General features: G+C 44.8%; 1 protein-coding gene and 1 non-coding gene across 3 annotated transcripts in view; one reads left to right on the forward strand and one right to left on the reverse strand.

Annotated features, from left to right (window-relative positions):
- SUCLG2 (succinate-CoA ligase GDP-forming subunit beta) overlaps window positions 1-18,253 on the forward strand; it is a 331,995-nt gene that overhangs the window by 19,697 nt on the left and 294,045 nt on the right. The gene's annotated exons all lie outside the window — the stretch shown is intronic.
- On the reverse strand, window positions 5,714-5,788 carry TRNAT-GGU (transfer RNA threonine (anticodon GGU)). Its single transcript has one exon. It is a non-coding gene; the product is annotated as a tRNA-Thr (tRNA).

Below are 18,253 nucleotides of genomic sequence, written 5' to 3' on the forward strand. Positions count from 1 at the left end.
TGTTTGGGGACGTCTGGCTTAGACACATGGAATGTGACTGCAGTGGACCAGCTTATGAGGAACTCCCATGTGGTTCCTTTATGCTTTCGTGCCTTTCTGTAGTCAGGGGTGGTGATGACTGGTAATGTGGAAGATTTGTGGTTAAGATAGTAGAGCTTCTATCACCCAGGTCCCTGAGCAGCTCTTGGAGGGACTTATTCTCCATACCCGTTAACCCTCCCAAAATTGTGACTTTAGCATGAAGGGTACTTTTGTTGTGTTGAACCATGTAGTGTTTGGGCTTATTTGTTACGACAGAGCTCAAAAAGTATTGGCTAAAATCATACAAACAACTTTGAGGAATTAGTTCACTATATTTGTGAAATGCATATAATTAGTGTGACTTGAAGGGTAGATGTGAGAGTCAAAATAGGGGTGGTGGATAGTGTGGTTCTATGCATGACAGTGATGGTCATGATGGTCTTTTACTTTGTGGCTTTGAAGAGGAGGGTGCCGAGACCAGGTCAGTGGTGGGCGTGCATGAAAGGAATGCGCTGCAAGACTGAAGAAAAAACATACACAAGACACAACATACAGAGAAAGATGGGTACAGGGGACTCCCAGCCTCCAGGACTGAGAGCCCAGATCACTGCAGCCTCATCGAATTTATTGGTCTCTTTGCTCATTAGGTAAATGAACAGAGCCTGGGTTCAGGTGCACAGAAGTAATTAATTAATGTCTTTCAGGTATGTAAGGAAAGGCCATACGGATCAACTGTTTTCCTTTAAATAATCTTTTCTAGTGCTTGCAAGGGCAGTGTTCTGCCCCGCAGGATCCGGCGTTCCCAAGTCCGCAAAAAAGACTTGCTTCAGGACCACCCAGGCGTCCCCAAACTACGGCCCGCGGCCCGCATGCGTCCACCCTGAGGCCATTTATCCGGCCCCCGCCGCACTTCTGGAAGGGGCACCTCTTTCATTGGTGGTCAGTGAGAGGAGCACTGTATGTGGCAGCCCTCCAACGGTCTGAGGGCAATCACCTGACTACCATTTTTACTTCTGAGATTCCTCCCCAACTTACCCCTGACATGGGGCTCCTGCCCCTGTGAGCCCATTACACTGAGTGGTGAACTGGCAGGGCAGGAGAAAGCCAACACTTGCCTCAGTGTGAACACAGGCAGCTGGTGGCCCCAAGGCTGATTTTAGGGATTCCCAGGTGAACATTTTAAACATTAGTAGGTATGTATTGTTAGAACAAAATTTGTAACTAATATTCTAAACCTGTATTTTATAAATATTATTGTTTAGGATGACGTTAAAGTAGATAATTACATAAAACGTAGATAGTAGGCTTAAAATTTTGAGTACATAATTGGAGTTCTGGTAAGGAGCTATAGCGGAACTTCAGCAAAGTGGTCTGTGGTGGACCTGGAGTTTGGGAGTTCTGTAATCGGCAGAACCCCACATTTATCATTATTAGTTCCTCTGTCTTTGTTCATCACTCAGCAGGCAAAGTTCAATGCCTGCTGTCATTTAGGAACAGTGTAGGCACCAGAGAAAGAACAGGACAAAATAGACAAAACTCTGCCACCTTTCTAGTGGGAAAGGTGAGACAAACCAAGATCATGTTGGTGTGATAGATGAGTGTGCCCTTGAGAGAAATGAGGCACGAGGGCAAGAAGGAAGTGTGGGTAATGGGGTTACAACACCTTTAATTAGAGGCGTCAGGGAAGTAGTCACTAATTTGGTGATATTTGAGCAAAGATCTGAAAGGGGTGGAAGGGAGCAATGGAGAAGTCTGGGGACAGTGTTCCAGACAGGGAGAGGAGTACGTTAGAGACCCAGGATTGCATTAGCGAGTTAGGATAGTTCATAATTAACATTTCTAGCACATGGAGATGGTATTTGGGGAACAAGAGGATTTCTGTGGTCTCATGCTCTGGTGCATAGTGTGCCTTAAGAGGTCTGGAAAAGGAAATTACTCTGCTCTCAAAGGTATGTTATGTTAGATGCAAAAAGATAATAGACAAGCTTATTTAGGGTAAATCCAGACTCTTGTCAAGGAAACTGAAGGCCTAGGTTGTGACTACCTGCCATGTCACACTTGTAGTTAGTAATTTGTATGTTTAGACCATCCTATATGGTTACTCAAGGTTTGTAGGGCCTTCCATACTGGCCTCCCCTGAGCTCATTGGGTTTAGTATGGCCCCTTTTTTATCCACAAGGGGGATAAAAATATAAGGTCACTGGTAACAGATACTTGTGTGTTTTTTTTCTTTTAATTTGTTTTTGGCTGTTACTGGAATAAAATTGGTGTTTTAAAGGCTTTGTTTTCATTCAGCTTTAGTAAAAAATATTGCAACTAAGACTCTAAAACAGTATATGTAATTTGGTAGGTTAAAAACAAGCCCAGGGGCTGGGGAATGGAGAAAATAGAGGTTGGTAAAAGGCTACAGACTTTTCAATTTTTTTTTTTTTTTCTTTCTGAAGCTGGAAACCGGGAGAGACAGTCAGACAGACTCCCGCATGTGCCCGACCGGGATCCACCTGGCACGCCCACCAGGGGCAACGCTCTGCCCACCAGGGGGCGATGCTCTGCCCCTCCGGGCATCGCTCTGCCGCGACCAGAGCCACTCTAGCGCCTGGGGCAGAGGCCAAGGAGCCATCCCCAGCGCCTGGGCCATCTTTGCTCCAATGGAGCCTCGGCTGCGGGAGGGGAAGAGAGAGACAGAGAGGAAGGAGGGGGTGGGGGATGGAGAAGCAAATGGGCGCTTCTCCTATGTGCCCTGGCCGGGAATCGAACCCGGGTCCTCTGCACGCCAGGCCGACGCTCTACCGCTGCAGACTTTTCAATTTTAAGATGAATAAAATCTGATGATAGATCTATTTATAACATGGTCAGTATAGTTCATAACATTATGCTGTATAATTGAACTTTTCTAAGAGAGAGTAGAACTTAAATGTTCTCACCAAAAAAAGAAGGGGGTAGGGATAAACATGTGAGGAGATAGAAATAATGTGTGAATTAACTTGATGGCAGGAATCCTTTCATAATGTGTGTATATACCAAATTATCACATTTTACTTGTAATGCAGGAGATCCAGACCCAGAAAATGGATCTGGTGGTGTTGCGGGATCCCAAAGAAACCATGAGGAAGACCAAATGGAACAGACACAGTCTGTTACTTACACGCAGGGGCAGCACCGATGGAGGCCAGTCTGCGCAAGTTCTGCGCAATGCTGGGTGGGGTTGCTGTTTAAATAGCTAAGCCCTGGGCGGTTACTCAAGCAAAACTCTTTGCTTATGTGAAAGCAAGCAGGTAGCAGGAGTAGGGGAGAGGGCACACATCATTCTGTATTGCCCTCCTTGATACATATCTGGTGACGGAGTCCCATTGCTCTTAGTAAAACCTGAGTTACAATTGTACTATCCTTTATCTCATGGCCCAGGGTCAGGATCTGTGACCTCAGTGCTATTTGGCTGGAGAGGGGGTAGGATCATGTCCTGCATCGACCCTTCAATACTTTAAGTATTTTACAAATTTTTTTTTGTCAATAGAGCTCAATAAAGCTGAGATAAAATAGAAATTAATTAATAGAAAGGCAAACAAAACAAAACAAATACAAAACATAGGCTTTTAAGGCAGACTCCTGGTTTCTAATCCTGACCCTTAAGTAACTGAAGTAAACTGTCAGATTTTTATTTTTCTCATGTGTTAATTGAGGAAACACAACATGAGGGTTGTGAGGACTTAACAGACGTGAGAACTCTGCTGGGCGTATTGTAAGTGCTCAGGAAATGGTGATGGGGTAGTGACTAGTACTAGTTGTTTTCTTAGGAATGATAATAACATATTTTATCTTTTTTGTTTAATAAGTTGAACAATTTTAAGTGAGGGGAGGGGAGATAGTGAGATAGACTCCCTCATGTGTGCTGACTGAGATCTACCTGGCAATCCCCGTCTGTGGCTGATGCTGGGACCAGCAGAGCTGTCATTAGTGCCTAAGGCTGATGCTTGTAACAATGGAGCCACTGGCTGCAAGAGGGGAATAGGGAGAGAAGGGGGAGAGGGGGGAGAAGCAGATGGTCACTTCTCGTGTGTGCCCTGACTGGGGATCGATCCCTGGATATCCACAAGCTGGACTGACACTTTGTCCACTGAGCCAGCCAGCCAGGGCTGTTGAACATTTTCTTAACATGTCATTTTACAAATGGGCTTCCTATAGGGTTGGATTGTATGGTATGCTTTCTCAAAATAGCAAGCTAAATAACTGATGATAAGTAATACACCGCTTGCAAGTTTGGAAAGTAAGAATTCATTCTGGATCCTCAGCATATAGACAACCTTCCCATTGCTTCTTCCAGCTCACTGTAGGCCTCATTCTCTGTTCTCCTGCATATGGAGTTTTGTGTGGACCACACTCAACAGTGAGGTCCCTTTGGCCACTGGACTTAGATGTCCTTGTGCTTTTGCACATTACATTGCCTCTGCTGCAGATGCCTCTTCCTAACCACTCTCTTGGTTGTTTCGAGATTTAGCCCCAAAGCTGCTACTTCTCATGGTGTTTTGTGTGTTTCCCAATGTTTTCTCTCCCAGCAGTGGCTGAGTCTCTTTCATCTTTGAACCTCCAGCATCTAGCTTGTGGAGGTTCTATAGACTGCAGATGTCCAATTGCTGAACAGAAGCTTACAATTAATTGAAGTCAAGGAGTTTTCTGCTTTTAATGAATAATTAATGATTTTTAATTATCCAGGAGAAAGTTTGGGTACCTGAGTGACATTATCAGAACTTGAAAGGTTGAGAGAATAATTCTCTTTCTCATTTAATCAGAAGGTATGCATAAATAACTGATAAAAATTTAACTGAGATAATAATCAGGTATTGCTTCCAGCTATTCTCTCCTCCAACATATGAAAAGCCAATTACTTCACCTTTTACCTGAGGAGCTCTTTAATCAGTGTTATTTGGAATAGATTGTAGGGGAGAAGTTAAGAGCTGATGGTTTAATATTTGTTCTTAATTTTCAGGGCTGGAATCTTTGTGATGTATGTACCTCTAGTTGGCACTTTTTTCCTATATGATTTACTGTTATTAGCATGCTTTTCAGTGCATTAGGCTTTATTATACTAAATGGCAATATTAGTAATAAATCTGGACATAGTTCAAAAAGCTTTTGGTTCTAATGTAAGCCTACTTACACAAAAGGTAGAATATTTATATACTGTTTAGGTTATTGTTGCTCTAATCCTAGCCTCGTATTTAGTTCTAGACTTTACCTGGCGGCTACTGATGTTTTCATTTATTTTGTGGTATGCGATGGAGAAATGAAAGACTCAATAAGATAAACTATTTGAGGGAGATAGCAGAGCCAATCATCTGGTCTTTTCTAAAATATTAATTTGGGTTTGAAAACTATTTTAGGGAAACCCTTTTATTTTATTTTATTTTTTTTTATTTTTCTGAAGCTGGAAATGGGGAGACAGTCAGACAGAGTCCCACATGCGCCCGACTGGGATCCACCTGGCATACCCAGCAGGGGGCAATGCTCTGCCCATCTGGGGCGTCGCTCTGTTGCCACCAGAGCCATTCTAGCGCCTGAGGCAGAGGCCATGGAGCCATCCCCAGCACCTGGGCCATCTTTGCTCCAATGGAGCCTCGGCTGCGGGAGGGGAAGAGAGAGACAGAGAGGAAGGAGAGGGGGAGGGGTGGAGAAGCAGATGGACGCTTCTCCTGTGTGCCCTGGCCGGGAATCGAACCCGGGCTTCCGCACACCAGGCCGACGCTCTACCACTGAGCCAACCGGCCAGGGCAAAACTCTTTTGATTAAAAAGAAATCTCTTAGGCACTGGCCAGTTGGCTCAGTGGTAGAGCGTCAGCCTGGTGTGTGGATGTCCCAGGTTCAATTCACAGGGCACACAGGAGAAGCACCCATGTGTTTCTATACCCCCCATCTTATTTCTCTCGCTCTTTCTCTTTTTTCTCCTCCCACAGCCATGGCTTGATTGGAGCAAGTTGGCCCGAGCGCTAAGGATGGCTCCATGGCCTCTGCCTCAGGTGCTAAGAAGAGCTTGGTTGCTGAGCAATGGAGCAATGCCCCAGATGGCCAGAGCATCGCTCCTTATTAGGCTTGTCAGGTGGATCCTAGTCAGGGTACATGTGGGAGTCTGTCTTTCTGCCTCCCCGCTTCTCACTTAAGAAAAAAAAATTCTTATTTATCATTTTCTGGATATGTTATACCTTTTTGCCCAACAATTCTTGCTTTTCTATTTCTAGTCTGTTCAAGTTTTTATTAACCATCTCACAATAGGATGTTGTCTAGCTTGACGGGTAGCACTTGGCTTTATACTGAAACTTCAGTCTGCTTGAAATTTGGGAATATTTTTAAAAATCTTTTGACGATTACATGATATGTCAAAAGGATCGAGTTGCTGATATAAAATGACTGATATAAAGCATGGTCTTGGAGAAAACCTATGGGTATCAGATATTTTAGATATCTGGTTTAAACAGGTAATGTAATATCTTTTCTAATTTTATTTCTGAATAAGAAACTTTAGTTTGCACTTACTGTAAAAAGCTTGTAAACTACAGAAAAAATATCAAGAGACCATAAAAATCTCCTGTGCTCTAGAGAAAGCCACTGTGGACAGCAATGCGGACCTCTCATTATTTCACACACGTGCATTATGTATATGCACGCACCTTTCAGTAAAATCAGGGTCCTACTAATTAGATAATTTATTATTTCTCTACCATTTGAAGCAAATCAGGAGAAGGCATTAAAATTTATACCACTATTTTTTCTGACACCAAAGAATATAGAGGAAAAGGAAGATTATCCCCATGCATGTGTTCACTTATTTTGTCATTTGCTTGTTAGTAGGTGTAAAGCCAGTATTTCACGGCCAGGGCCACCATCACAGCCGCCTGGCCAGTGCAGGTTCGCATTGGATTCAGACAGTCGGTAAAGAAACAACGGAACTACAAACTGGTGGGCCATAGTCTTTAATCCTAGCTTGCACCCGGCGGGCAAGTAAAAATACACACTGGGCTCCAAAACCCACTCACATTCAGTGCTCCCAAAGCCACTGACTTATCTGAGTTTCCTAGAATCAAAGGTTTCTAGCTCACCAGCCTTATTCTCCTCAGTTCCCCATCTCCTTCCTTATCCCAGATACAAACTCTGCACAAACTGGCATCTCACTCAGCACTCCGCCATCTTGGCTGCTTCTCCTGGCCACATGGCCTCTTTCTGCTCTCTGCTCTGCTCCCTCTGCTCTCTCATGCTAATCATCCCAGGAACCAAGAGGGCAAACTCTCGTTCTGCCCCATTTTATATTGTAGCTTCACAATCTCTAATCCAATATACAAAATAGGGAAGTCTCTAATACAAAGTCACTTCTCTGAGGCATGATTGGATTGTACCACCCCACATCAAACAGGGTGGGAAAGGCTTAATCCCAAAACCAAGCCCCAGGCTACAAGGATTCTCAACACACATTAATATCACCTGGGCGATGGCCTCACGTGGGCAGCAACATCCTTAACAAAATGAGCATAATACATTTTATCTGCTCAACAGTAGGCATTTGTGTTATTTTTGATCTACTGTTTTAATGTTATGATGAATATTTTTTTAACATAAATTTCTGTTTACTAAATGAAATAAATTCTTGAGATGTTTGGTCAGATTAACTTGCAGAAAAGCTTGTGCAAATTTATACTCCTACCCATGGTGATTAATAATAACAAGAGTAGTAGCCACTATATATTAACAGATTATTATATATTATATGTGAACTAACTCTTTTATTTCCCACAAAACACAACTCTCCTTTCAAAAGAAAGTCAACAGACATTGTGTGAGAATGTGTTATTTAGTACTCTGAGAAATATCAAATATGATAATTAAAAAATGTTTTTCTGGCCCTGGCCGGTTGGCTCAGCGGTAGAGCGTCGGCCTAGCGTGCGGAGGACCCGGGTTCGATTCCCGGCCAGGGCACACAGGAGAAGCGCCCATTTGCTTCTCCACCCCTCCGCCGCGCTTTCCTCTCTGTCTCTCTCTTCCCCTCCCGCAGCCAAGGCTCCATTGGAGCAAAGATGGCCCGGGCGCTGGGGATGGCTCTGTGGCCTCTGCCTCAGGCGCTAGAGTGGCTCTGGTCGCAATATGGCGACGCCCAGGATGGGCAGAGCATCGCCCCCCTGGTGGGCAGAGCATCGCCCCTGGTGGGCGTGCCGGGTGGATCCCAGTCGGGCGCATGCGGGAGTCTGTTTGACTGTCTCTCCCTGTTTCCAGCTTCAGAAAAATGAAGAAAAAAAAAAAAATGTTTTTCTGGTTATTAGATGGGAAATAAGTTCTCTTTGTTGTAGAATGCATTGCTCTGACTGTACAAAGATTGTACTTTTTTTCATCTGCTATAAGCAAACATTATTCTCTTTCTCTGACCTTGGAAGAAATTTGTTCCTGAATGTGTCCTAAGACAAATTCTAAATTCTTGTGAGTGAAAAATATAGTTATTGTTAATTTTAATAGGAAGTTTTTGAATGCATAGCTGAACTCCAGAACTAACTCTGATTTATACTAAACAACACTAAAGTTTTGTTAAAATGAATACAATTTTTTCAGGAGTTAGTTATTTTGACATGACAGGAGACCATTATCTTTCATTATTTGCCCTGTATTAGGTCTGTTACCCATGTTCTTTCAGCTTTTTCTTTTAGCAATACATATAGTACACTTAACAGTCTACTTACCAAGTGTTCATTGATATTCAGTGTTTATGTGATTGAAATTTTAATGCATGCCCCATAAAGCATACAGAAAAAAATCAATGAAAACAATGAAAGGGATACTCTAATCCAGGGGTCTCAAACTCGCGGCCCGCGGGCCGCGGGCCACATGCGGCCTGCCGAACAATTTTGTGCGGCCCGCAGACTAATCCACGAAGTTCAAAATATTTTGGATAAAATTAAGTAAGCCCGTGGATTAGTCTGCGGGCCGCATGTGGCTCACGGGCCGCGAGTTTGAGACCCCTGCTCTAATCAGTAAAATGCACTAGCAAGCCATGGTGAGCCCACTCACACCAAATGTACAAATACGAGATTGCTTGCATGATCTTCCTGTTTCCCAGCTTTCAGCTGCTCATGAGGCGTGAGGTATTGAATATGATCCTGGTAAATGCAAATAAATACCATATAAGACAAACTAGATGTTGTAAAGCCAGAAGCCAGGGCCACCATCAGAGCAGCCTGGCCCATGCAGGTTCGCATTGGATTCGGACAGTCGGTAAAGAAACAACGGAGCCACAAACTGATGGGCCATAGTCTTTAATCCTAGCTTGCACCCGGCGGGCAAGTAAAAACACACACTGGGCTCCAAAACCCACTCATTCAGTGCTCACAAAGCTACTGCTTTATCCGAGTTTCCTAGAATCAAAGGTTTCTAGCTCACCAGCCTTATTCACCTCTGTTCCCATCTCCTTCCTTATCCCAGATACAAACTCTGCAATAACTGGTATCTCACTCAGCACTCCGCCATCTTGGCTGCTTCTCCTGGCCTCCTCCACGTGGCCTCCTTCTGCTCTCTGCTCTGCTCTCTCCTCTAATGATAATCTCAGGAGCCAAGAGCGCAAGCTCCCGCTCCATCCCCATTTTAGAGTGTAGAAATCCAAACCCTTAATCCAATATACAAAATAGGGAAGTCTCTAATACAAAGTCACTTCTCTGAGGCATGATTGGATTGTACCACCCCACATCAAACAGGGTGGGAAAGGCTTAATCCCAAAACCAAGCCCCAGGCTACAAGGATTCTGCCTGCCCAGAAGCACACATTAATATCACTTGGGCAACGGCCTCCACGTGGGCAGCGCCACTTTAACAAAGTGAGCATAATACATATTTTATCTGCCCAACAGATGTATTAAAAGAAATTCTTTAGTAAGTTTAATTCTTGTAACTTGATGGATGTGTTGCAGGGTCTTCCTGTATTATAAATCATTGAGATTGAGAAGAGGGACTGAAGGATATCTCATGTCATTTTGTTCAGTTAAGCATTTTTAAAAATATTTTATTTATTGATTGATTTTAGAGAGAGAGAGGAAGTTGGGGGGGTAGAGAGAGAGAGAAATACCAATTTGTTCCACTTATTTATGCATTCATTGGTTGATTCTTGTATGTCCCCTCTCCAGGGATTGAACCCACAACCTTGGAGTATTGGAATGATACTCGAAACCAACTGAACTATCTGGCCAGGGCTCGGTTAAGAGTTTTAATTGAATTTTACCAATGAAAGGTTTGAAGGAATAAGGCCATATGATCAGATTTTAGTTTTCAGAAGATCATTTTGGCTATTGGGTGGAGTGGATGGACTGTACCAGAAAAGTAGAAAAGATCTAAGTGGATTCTAAGACTACCTATATCAGGGTCACCTGGGATACTCATTAAAAATGCTGATTACAGGGTATCTATACTTGGCTGTAATCTGTGGTTAAAACCCAGGACTCTGTATTCTAACAAATATCTTTCATATTAATCTTTTGAGAACCACCAAACTAGTAATATTTTGGGTCCATTTTAGCACTGACATAGGAAAAAATAAATGCTAGGGACTGTTTTTATGAATTTTGAATAAAGAAAAAAATATCTTAATATCTTTTCATGAGAACTGATTTTAAATGTGTATTTTTTTAAAAAATAGCCATTTGTTGGATACTTTATAGTTTCCAGGACCTGTCCTAATTGCTTTGGATAATTTTAAAAAAATAACTTTTGCTAAAACCTTTCACAACTGGGCAAACTCAGCATTAAATAACGTAATTTCTAGATAAAGAAACTGAAACCCATGGACTCTGAAGTAATTTTTAGTTAGAGTCATTTTGGCTACAAGTACAAAACTCCTACTCAGACTGGCCTAAATTAATAAAGAATTTATTATTCCATATATCAGGGGCTCCAGAGGTATCATATGCTCACGCTTGGGTAATGCAGTGACTCAGGTATGTTACTGAGATTCTAATATCCTTGCTTCTCTCTTCTGTGAAAGCTTTGGCACTGGTTTTGCCTTTATCGTGAAAGCAAGATGATTTTAGCATCTCTGAGCAGGGGACAATATCCAGAGAAAGAACAGATATCAACTTTTTTGTTTTTCTCCTTGGGAGGAGGAAGTTCTTTCTCTAACTCCCTTAGGCATCCTTTCACTTGTTGGGAAAGATTAGGTCACATGCTTTTTGCTGAACCAGGCCTTATCAAAGGTGGAATTCCCATCATGGGCTGAGTGAGCGGAATGGTTTAGAAAGGATACTGGGGAATCAGTAACAGTGTCTGTTGCAGCCACGTTTTGGGTGCATGGCCCAGCCAGGATATGAACCCTCTGCCAGATAGAATCCAAAGTCTGCGTGATTTCTCCTGTGCTACATGCTTCCCTTATGTTGGGCGGATAAAATATATTATGCTCACTTTGTTAAAAATAGCGCTGCCCACGTGAGGCCATCGCCCAGGTGATATTAATGTGTGTTGAGAATCCTTGTAGCCTGGGGCTTGGTTTTGGGATTAAGCCTTTTCCCACCCTTTTTGATGTGGGGTGGTACAATCCAATCATGCCTCAGAGAAGTGACTTTGTATTAGAGACTTCCCTATTTTGTATATCGGATTAAGTGTTTGGATTTCTACACTATAAAATGGGGACGGAACGAGAGCTTGGGCTCTTGGTTCCTGAGGTTAGCATGAGAGAGCAGAGAGAGTAGAGCCAGCAGCGGAAGGAGGCCACGTGGAGGAGGCCAGGGAAAGCAGCCAAGATGGCGGAGTGCTGAGTGAGATGCCAGTTTGTACAGAGTTTGTATCTGGGATAAGGAAGGAGATGGGAAACTGAGGAGAATAAGGCTGGTGAGCTAGAAACCTTTGATTCTAGGAAACTCAGATAAGTCAGTGGCTTTGTGAGCACTGAATGTGAGTGGGTTTTGGAGCCCAGTGTGTGTTTTTACTTGCCCGCCGGGTGCAAGCTAGAATTAAAGACTATGGCCCATCAGTTCTTGGCTCCGCTGTTTCTTTACCGACTGTCCGAATCCAATGCGAACCTGCATGGGCCAGGTTGCTGTGATAGTGGCCCTGGCCGTGGCTCCTGGCTCTACACCTTAATATTTGTCTACTAGCTATCAAGAGTTGCGCTTCCCCTTGTTTTCTTATTGTAATTAGACTGATTGCCAGTGATCCTAAATTATGTTCCAGTGTCCACTTGCTGGCTCTGTTTATGGATTAAGCCTGCCCATACCTTGGCCGTGAGGGCATCTCCTGACCCAGTGTAAAGCCAGCAGCCTTCTTCTCCTCAGTTCCCCATCTCCTTCCTTATCCCAGATACAAACTCTACACAAACTGGCATCTCACTCAGCACTCCGCCATCTTGGCTGCTTCTCCTGGCCTCCTCCACGTGGCCTCCTTCTGCTGCTGGCTCTACTCTCTCTGCTCTCTCATGCTAACCTCAGGAACCAAGAGCAAACTCCCGTTTTGCCCCCACTTTATACTGTAGCTTCACAACCTCTAATCCAATATACAAAGTAGGGAAGTCTCTAATACAAAGTCACTTCTCTGAGGCATGATTGGATTGTACCACCCCACATCAAAAAGGGTAGGAAAGGCTTAATCCCAAAACCAAGCCCCAGGCTACAAGGATTCTGCTTGCCTTTAGCCCACCCCAACACACATTAATATCACCTGGGCAACGGCCTCTTTAACAAAGTGAGCATAATACATTTTATCTGCCCAACACCCAGGTAGCCTTAGCCACGGCAAAAGAACCGCACTTGCCTTCAGCCGTGGCAGTTTCTCTTTTGAACAGCTGTACACTTTTAGCTTAAAGGTGAAAGGTCAGATGTAACTACAAGCTGGAAATATGTTGATGTGCACCAGTTGAGAGATGATTCAGGGGACTGTGTCTGAGACTTTGCTCCACCCACACTGACCCAATAAGTGCTTGGTTCAGCACCGTGATGACATTCTCTCCTTGACACTCAGTAGCAGTCCTATGCAGTATTTAATATTATTACCATTATTTATTTATTTTTTGAGAGACACAGTGAGTGGGTTAGAGTGAGGGACATATAGGAACAGACAGACAGGAAGGGAGAGAGATGAGAAGCATCAATTCTTCGTTGTGGCACCTTAGTTATTCATTGATTGCTTTCTCACATGTGCCTCGACCAGGGGGCTACAACAGAGCGAGTGACCCCTGGCTCAAGCCAGCAACCTTGGGCTTCAATCAAGTGACCTTGGGGCTCAAGCCAGTGACCATGGGGTGATGTCTGTGATCCCACGCTCAAGCTGTATGAGCTGGTGCTCAAGCCGGCATCCTCGGCATTTCAAACCTGGGTGTTCCATGTCCCAGTCTGACGCTCTCTCCACTGCGCCACTGCCTGGTCAGGCTGCTTCTTCTTCTTCTTCTTCTTCTTATTCTTCTTATTATTATCCTTATTTTACAAAAGAGGAAATTGAAGCTTAGTGAGGGTAAGAAGTTTACCCAAATTTACCCAGCTTGTGAATGGTAGAGTCTGGATATGAATTCAGAACTGGAATTCAAAGCTTACACTTTCATTTAAAGCTTTTTAAAATTGTGAAATGTGCAACACTATGTGAATATCACTCCCCAGGACCAAGAAAGTGACAAGTATACCAGAAAATTCCATACTTACTCCCGTGCCACTGAATTTATGGCAGTTTTGAAATATATACTCTTTAATTCCCTGCTTAGTTATTCTCCTTAGCAAGTCATAATCTGGTAATAGGGAAAGCTACATGAACCAGAAATCAGAGGCAGAGATGCTCCCCATCTGTAATTGTATTTACCGTGGGCAGGTCATATGTCTCTGAATGAGTTAGGTAACAAGACCAAAGAACTTCTAAAAACCTCAGCCAACATTATCCAGATCAGCAGTTGCTTAACTTAGCAGTACAGTTACAGAAACCTTTAATGATTTCAGTGACAGACTTCACTCATTTAGAAAGTATTTTGTTCATTTATGTAAGTCAGTAAATTGTCCATACACCTTATTGATTAAAGTGTCTGAGGTTCTGTGTGGGGCAGCTGTGTTAGGCTTGCTTGCTGGTTTAGGGCCTGCAAGCCCTTTGCCTGGTTAGTGTGTGAACATGTAAGGCTATGGGTGCTTGCGCTTAGGGGAATCGTGGATGTGCGGATTGTTGGCCCACCACAGGGAGGGGTCATTATGCTCTTTGTGTTTTGGAAAAGAGGGTCTCCCCACCATTGTGAGACTTTATTAAATGGAATGGCCCAAACCTTTCTGGCTCTGCAGTTTTTCTACCATCTGCCCAAATCCAATGTGAACCTGCCTGGCCTCGGCCACTGGCATTACATCTGGTGTAGTGGGCAGGATTCAGAGCAGATTGGTATGGCGGCGCTGACACCCTTGAGGGGTGGGGTAGAGGAGTGGTTGCTGTTCCCCAGTGTATGGTTCCCCACAGCTGTTTTTGGGGGGACCATAGCCTGGGTGTTTTATACAGCTCTGCAAGAGGAAATCGAGAGCTCTGTGTGAGAGGTAGCCTGAGGTCGAAAGCTCCAGAGTGAGTTGTGGAGCAAGCGGCAACAATGGCACGATCTGGAATGGTCACTGGAGAAAGGGCTGCAGATTCATGAATTAAAGTCAGACTGCAGGCTGAGAACCAGCGACGGTGTGAACTAGAGTCAGCACTGGAGAGGGAGGCTAACTGGGTTCGAGAGTTGCAGTGTGCGGTGCAGGCTGAACACCACCGGTGCCTGGAACTGGAGCAGTCTCTGGAGAAGGAATTGCAGGTTCATGGGTTGCAGTTTGCCCTGGAAGCTAAACATTGGCAGCAACATTTGTTGGAAAAACAACTGCGGAGTTGGAAACTCGAGAATCATCTTCAGGTCAAGAGCCAGCAGCTGCAGGAGCCAGAGCAGGCATGGAAGAGGAGATGCATTCCTGCTGGTAGAGTGGGTCTGAGTCGGTGGAGCAGGCATTTTTAACCCCTCCTCTTCTGAGTTCGGGCTGTAATTGCCATCCGCAGACTCAGAGTCTGGCCAGTGGTTGCCAAGAAAGTAATATCCCAGCAGCCAAGAGTCCCTCAGGGGCAGCCACAGCCTCCTCCACAAATAGTGGAGCACTCTGTGGTCCAGACCTACACCCAGGCAGAGCTGATGGAGTTGGGGGGTGAAATTCAGGCAGAAACCCACTGAGTCCCTGCAGCCCTCTTGATGCAGCTGCAGGACATAGGGATAAAGGGCATCGTGCTCTCCAGAGCAGAGATGGACCATAAGGCTGTGAGGGCTGCTGCCTGTGATGCCCCTCCGACTAGCAAGGGGACTGGGCCTATGAAAATTACTTGAACACAGATGTGGGTAGATTTGATTGCAGCTGGGGCAGATAGAGAGAAATTAGATGGCAGGCCTAATAGAGTCTTTTTTTTATTTTTTTATTTTTCTGAAGCTGGAAACGGAGAGACAGTCAGACAGACTCCCGCATGGGCCCGACCGGGATCCACCCGGCACGCCCACCAGGGGCAATGCTCTGCCCACCAGGGGGCGATGCTCTGCCCCTCCGGGGCGTCGTTCTGTTGTGACCAGAGCCACTCTAGCGCCTGGGGCAGAGGCCAAGGAGCCATCCCCAGTGCCCAGGCCATCTTTGCTCCAATGGAGCCTTGGCTGCGGGAGGGGAAGAGAGAGACAGAGAGGAAGGAGGGGGCGGCGGTGGAGAAGCAAATGGGCGCTTCTCCTATGTGCCCTGGCTGGGAATCAAACCCGGGTCCCCCGCACGCCAGGCCGACGCTCTACCACTGAGCCAACCGGCCAGGGCCTAATAGAGTCTTGTTGGAGCTTTGGTGGCAGCTTGAATCAGAACAGAGGTTACAGCCACTGAAAAAGTAGGGGAAGCAGGTGGCCCTGAATCACCCAGGAAATGGCTGGTGTTCAGGATACAAGATCCCCAAGACCTGTTGTCTCAGTTTGAATAGGAAGAGGGGTGAGGGACCCATCTGCCACGGATGGGTGGGGCCAAAGGCCCCGTGTGAAATTGGCAATCCACTGGTCCCCTTCTAATGTCCAGCATGTGTTGGCATTAGAAGGTAATAGGTGCTTTCTTTACAGCAGCAGCAGCTAAGAGAACTGTTAAGGTGACACAGGCCTTGAATGTGTTTGACCCCACCAGGCCCTGTGAGCTTGTTGAGGGGTTTGGATGGGGCTTGTCACAATGGACAGCACACTGTGGAAAGGTGCTGAGGTCCATTACTAAAGAGCTGTATGGCTAGTTGCCGGTAATGGACCTTTACCTTGGTGATTTGCACAGACAGCTGGGCTGTCTATTGTGGACTGACTCTTGGACTGTGACCAGATGGGGGCACTGGCTGGCTTATGGATGGATATGTCGCTTGTGAGTAGTTGCGGCGGACCAGCATGACTGGTAATTGTCCAGGTCCTGAGTGAGAAAAGTGTGGATGAAGAAATAAACTCAGAAAAAGGATGGGATCGAGAGATCTCTGCACAGCCCATAGCTTGCAAGGGCGAGTCTGCACCCCCAAACCACTTTATTTATAGGGCAGAGGAAAGTCATCAGCAAATCAAAGAGATCTCTGATACAAAGTCACATTTCCAAGGCAACCCAAGAATTCTCCCGCATGCAGAAAACCCCCACCATACATAACATCTTAACTTACCAAAACAAAGGATAAAAAGGAAACTGCCTCCAGTTTCTCCAAAGGACATGGGGGAAAGGACAGTAAAAGCACTTCAGGATCCCAGCTAACATGGAGGTGTGGGGGAAAACTTACCCTTAGCAACTTAACCAAGCAAGTGAGGTGGGGATTGGGCAGACTGTCAGCTTACTGCCAGTCCCCACACCTCTGTCCCCCAAAAATCTAAACCACAAGGACCTGTCAGCTTGCAGTCTCTAATAGACAGTACTATGAGAGACCCTGATCGGGGGGGCCCATGGCAGCTGTGGAGGCCCTCCTGCCCTGGTTCTCATCCAGCTGCAGAGGTGCACCAAGGACACTTGACCGTTTCCATGGACACAGCCCTGGACTATACAGGCCCTTCTACCTACCATGGGGTAGGGAGTTAGAGGTGGCCTCCAGGTGACACCCTGGGCAAAGTGCTCAGGGAGACATTAAGGGCACCTTTGTAATTATTGTAATTATTGTGTAACTTTTGCTGTTGCTGTAATCTCTGTTTCCTGTCATGTAGATTGTGAAGGGAGCGACCCTAAAGGGGTGGGATGTGGGGCAGCTGTGTTAGGCTTGCTGGAGGGTTTACCAGCTGCAAGCGCTTTGCCTAGTTAATGCGTGAGCAGCTGGAACCAAAATGGTCCAACCCTTTCTGGCTTCACAGTTTTTCTACCATCTGCCTAAATCCAATATTAACCTGCCTGGCAGTGGCCACTGGCATTATATCCTGAAGGACTCACAAGAATAATTCTCTGAGACAAGACTGTACTTTAGTTTTTTAAAGTCTACTGTTGAAGTCTGTGTATGATAAAGTGGAACCAAATGGTTATTAATTTTTTATTGAAATTTTCTTAATAAGTGTTTTCTCTTGGTTGATTTCCAAGGAGTCACATTTTTGAATCTAATTAGAGGCAGTTCATGTACTGTGGGCTTATTAAGATTCAAGGTACTTTTTTTATTTTAGCCTGTCCTGTCTGATATCCCTCTTTAATTTCACTTATATTTGAATTACTTTAAACATCATCTCTGCATATTGAAGATATTCATTATTATTAATGATGATGTTGACAAATCTGTCCTGTCTTTTTATTCTTAAGTTTCATAACCTTTTTCCTGACTCTGGCTCATGAATGTGTGGGACTGTGCTGTCCCTCTCGCTTCCTCTGGCAGATATCAATAATCAACCATGGCAGTATTCTCGGTAGCCAAAACAGAGCTTGGAGACCTTCTTCATGAATCCTGCAAAGCAGTCATGCCCGGTGGGTAAGAGTTATCAGTCTCTATGATATCCCTGGTCCTGATGTTGGCTGTCTTTGGTCTAGATTTGCATATCTTCTGATGACCTCTTGAGTAAGTTACATTATCAGCTGGTTGTTGTTTCCTAAATTTCTGCATTGGACTTTGGTTTTCTACCTATTTGGATGAATACCTTTCCCTTTGCTTGGTCTCTTTGTATTCCCTTACCTCCCAAATGTGCTCTAAATTTTCAAGCTGGCTAACTAGCGCGTGCATCTCAGGACAAACTACTGGAATTCTTCCTTAACCAGTCTTTACCTATTTCTCCAGAGTTGTTCTTTTAAGTGACTTTCTCTCTC

This window comes from Saccopteryx leptura, chromosome 10 (genome assembly GCF_036850995.1).
Source record: "Saccopteryx leptura isolate mSacLep1 chromosome 10, mSacLep1_pri_phased_curated, whole genome shotgun sequence".
Classification (NCBI taxonomy): Eukaryota; Metazoa; Chordata; class Mammalia; order Chiroptera; family Emballonuridae; genus Saccopteryx; species Saccopteryx leptura.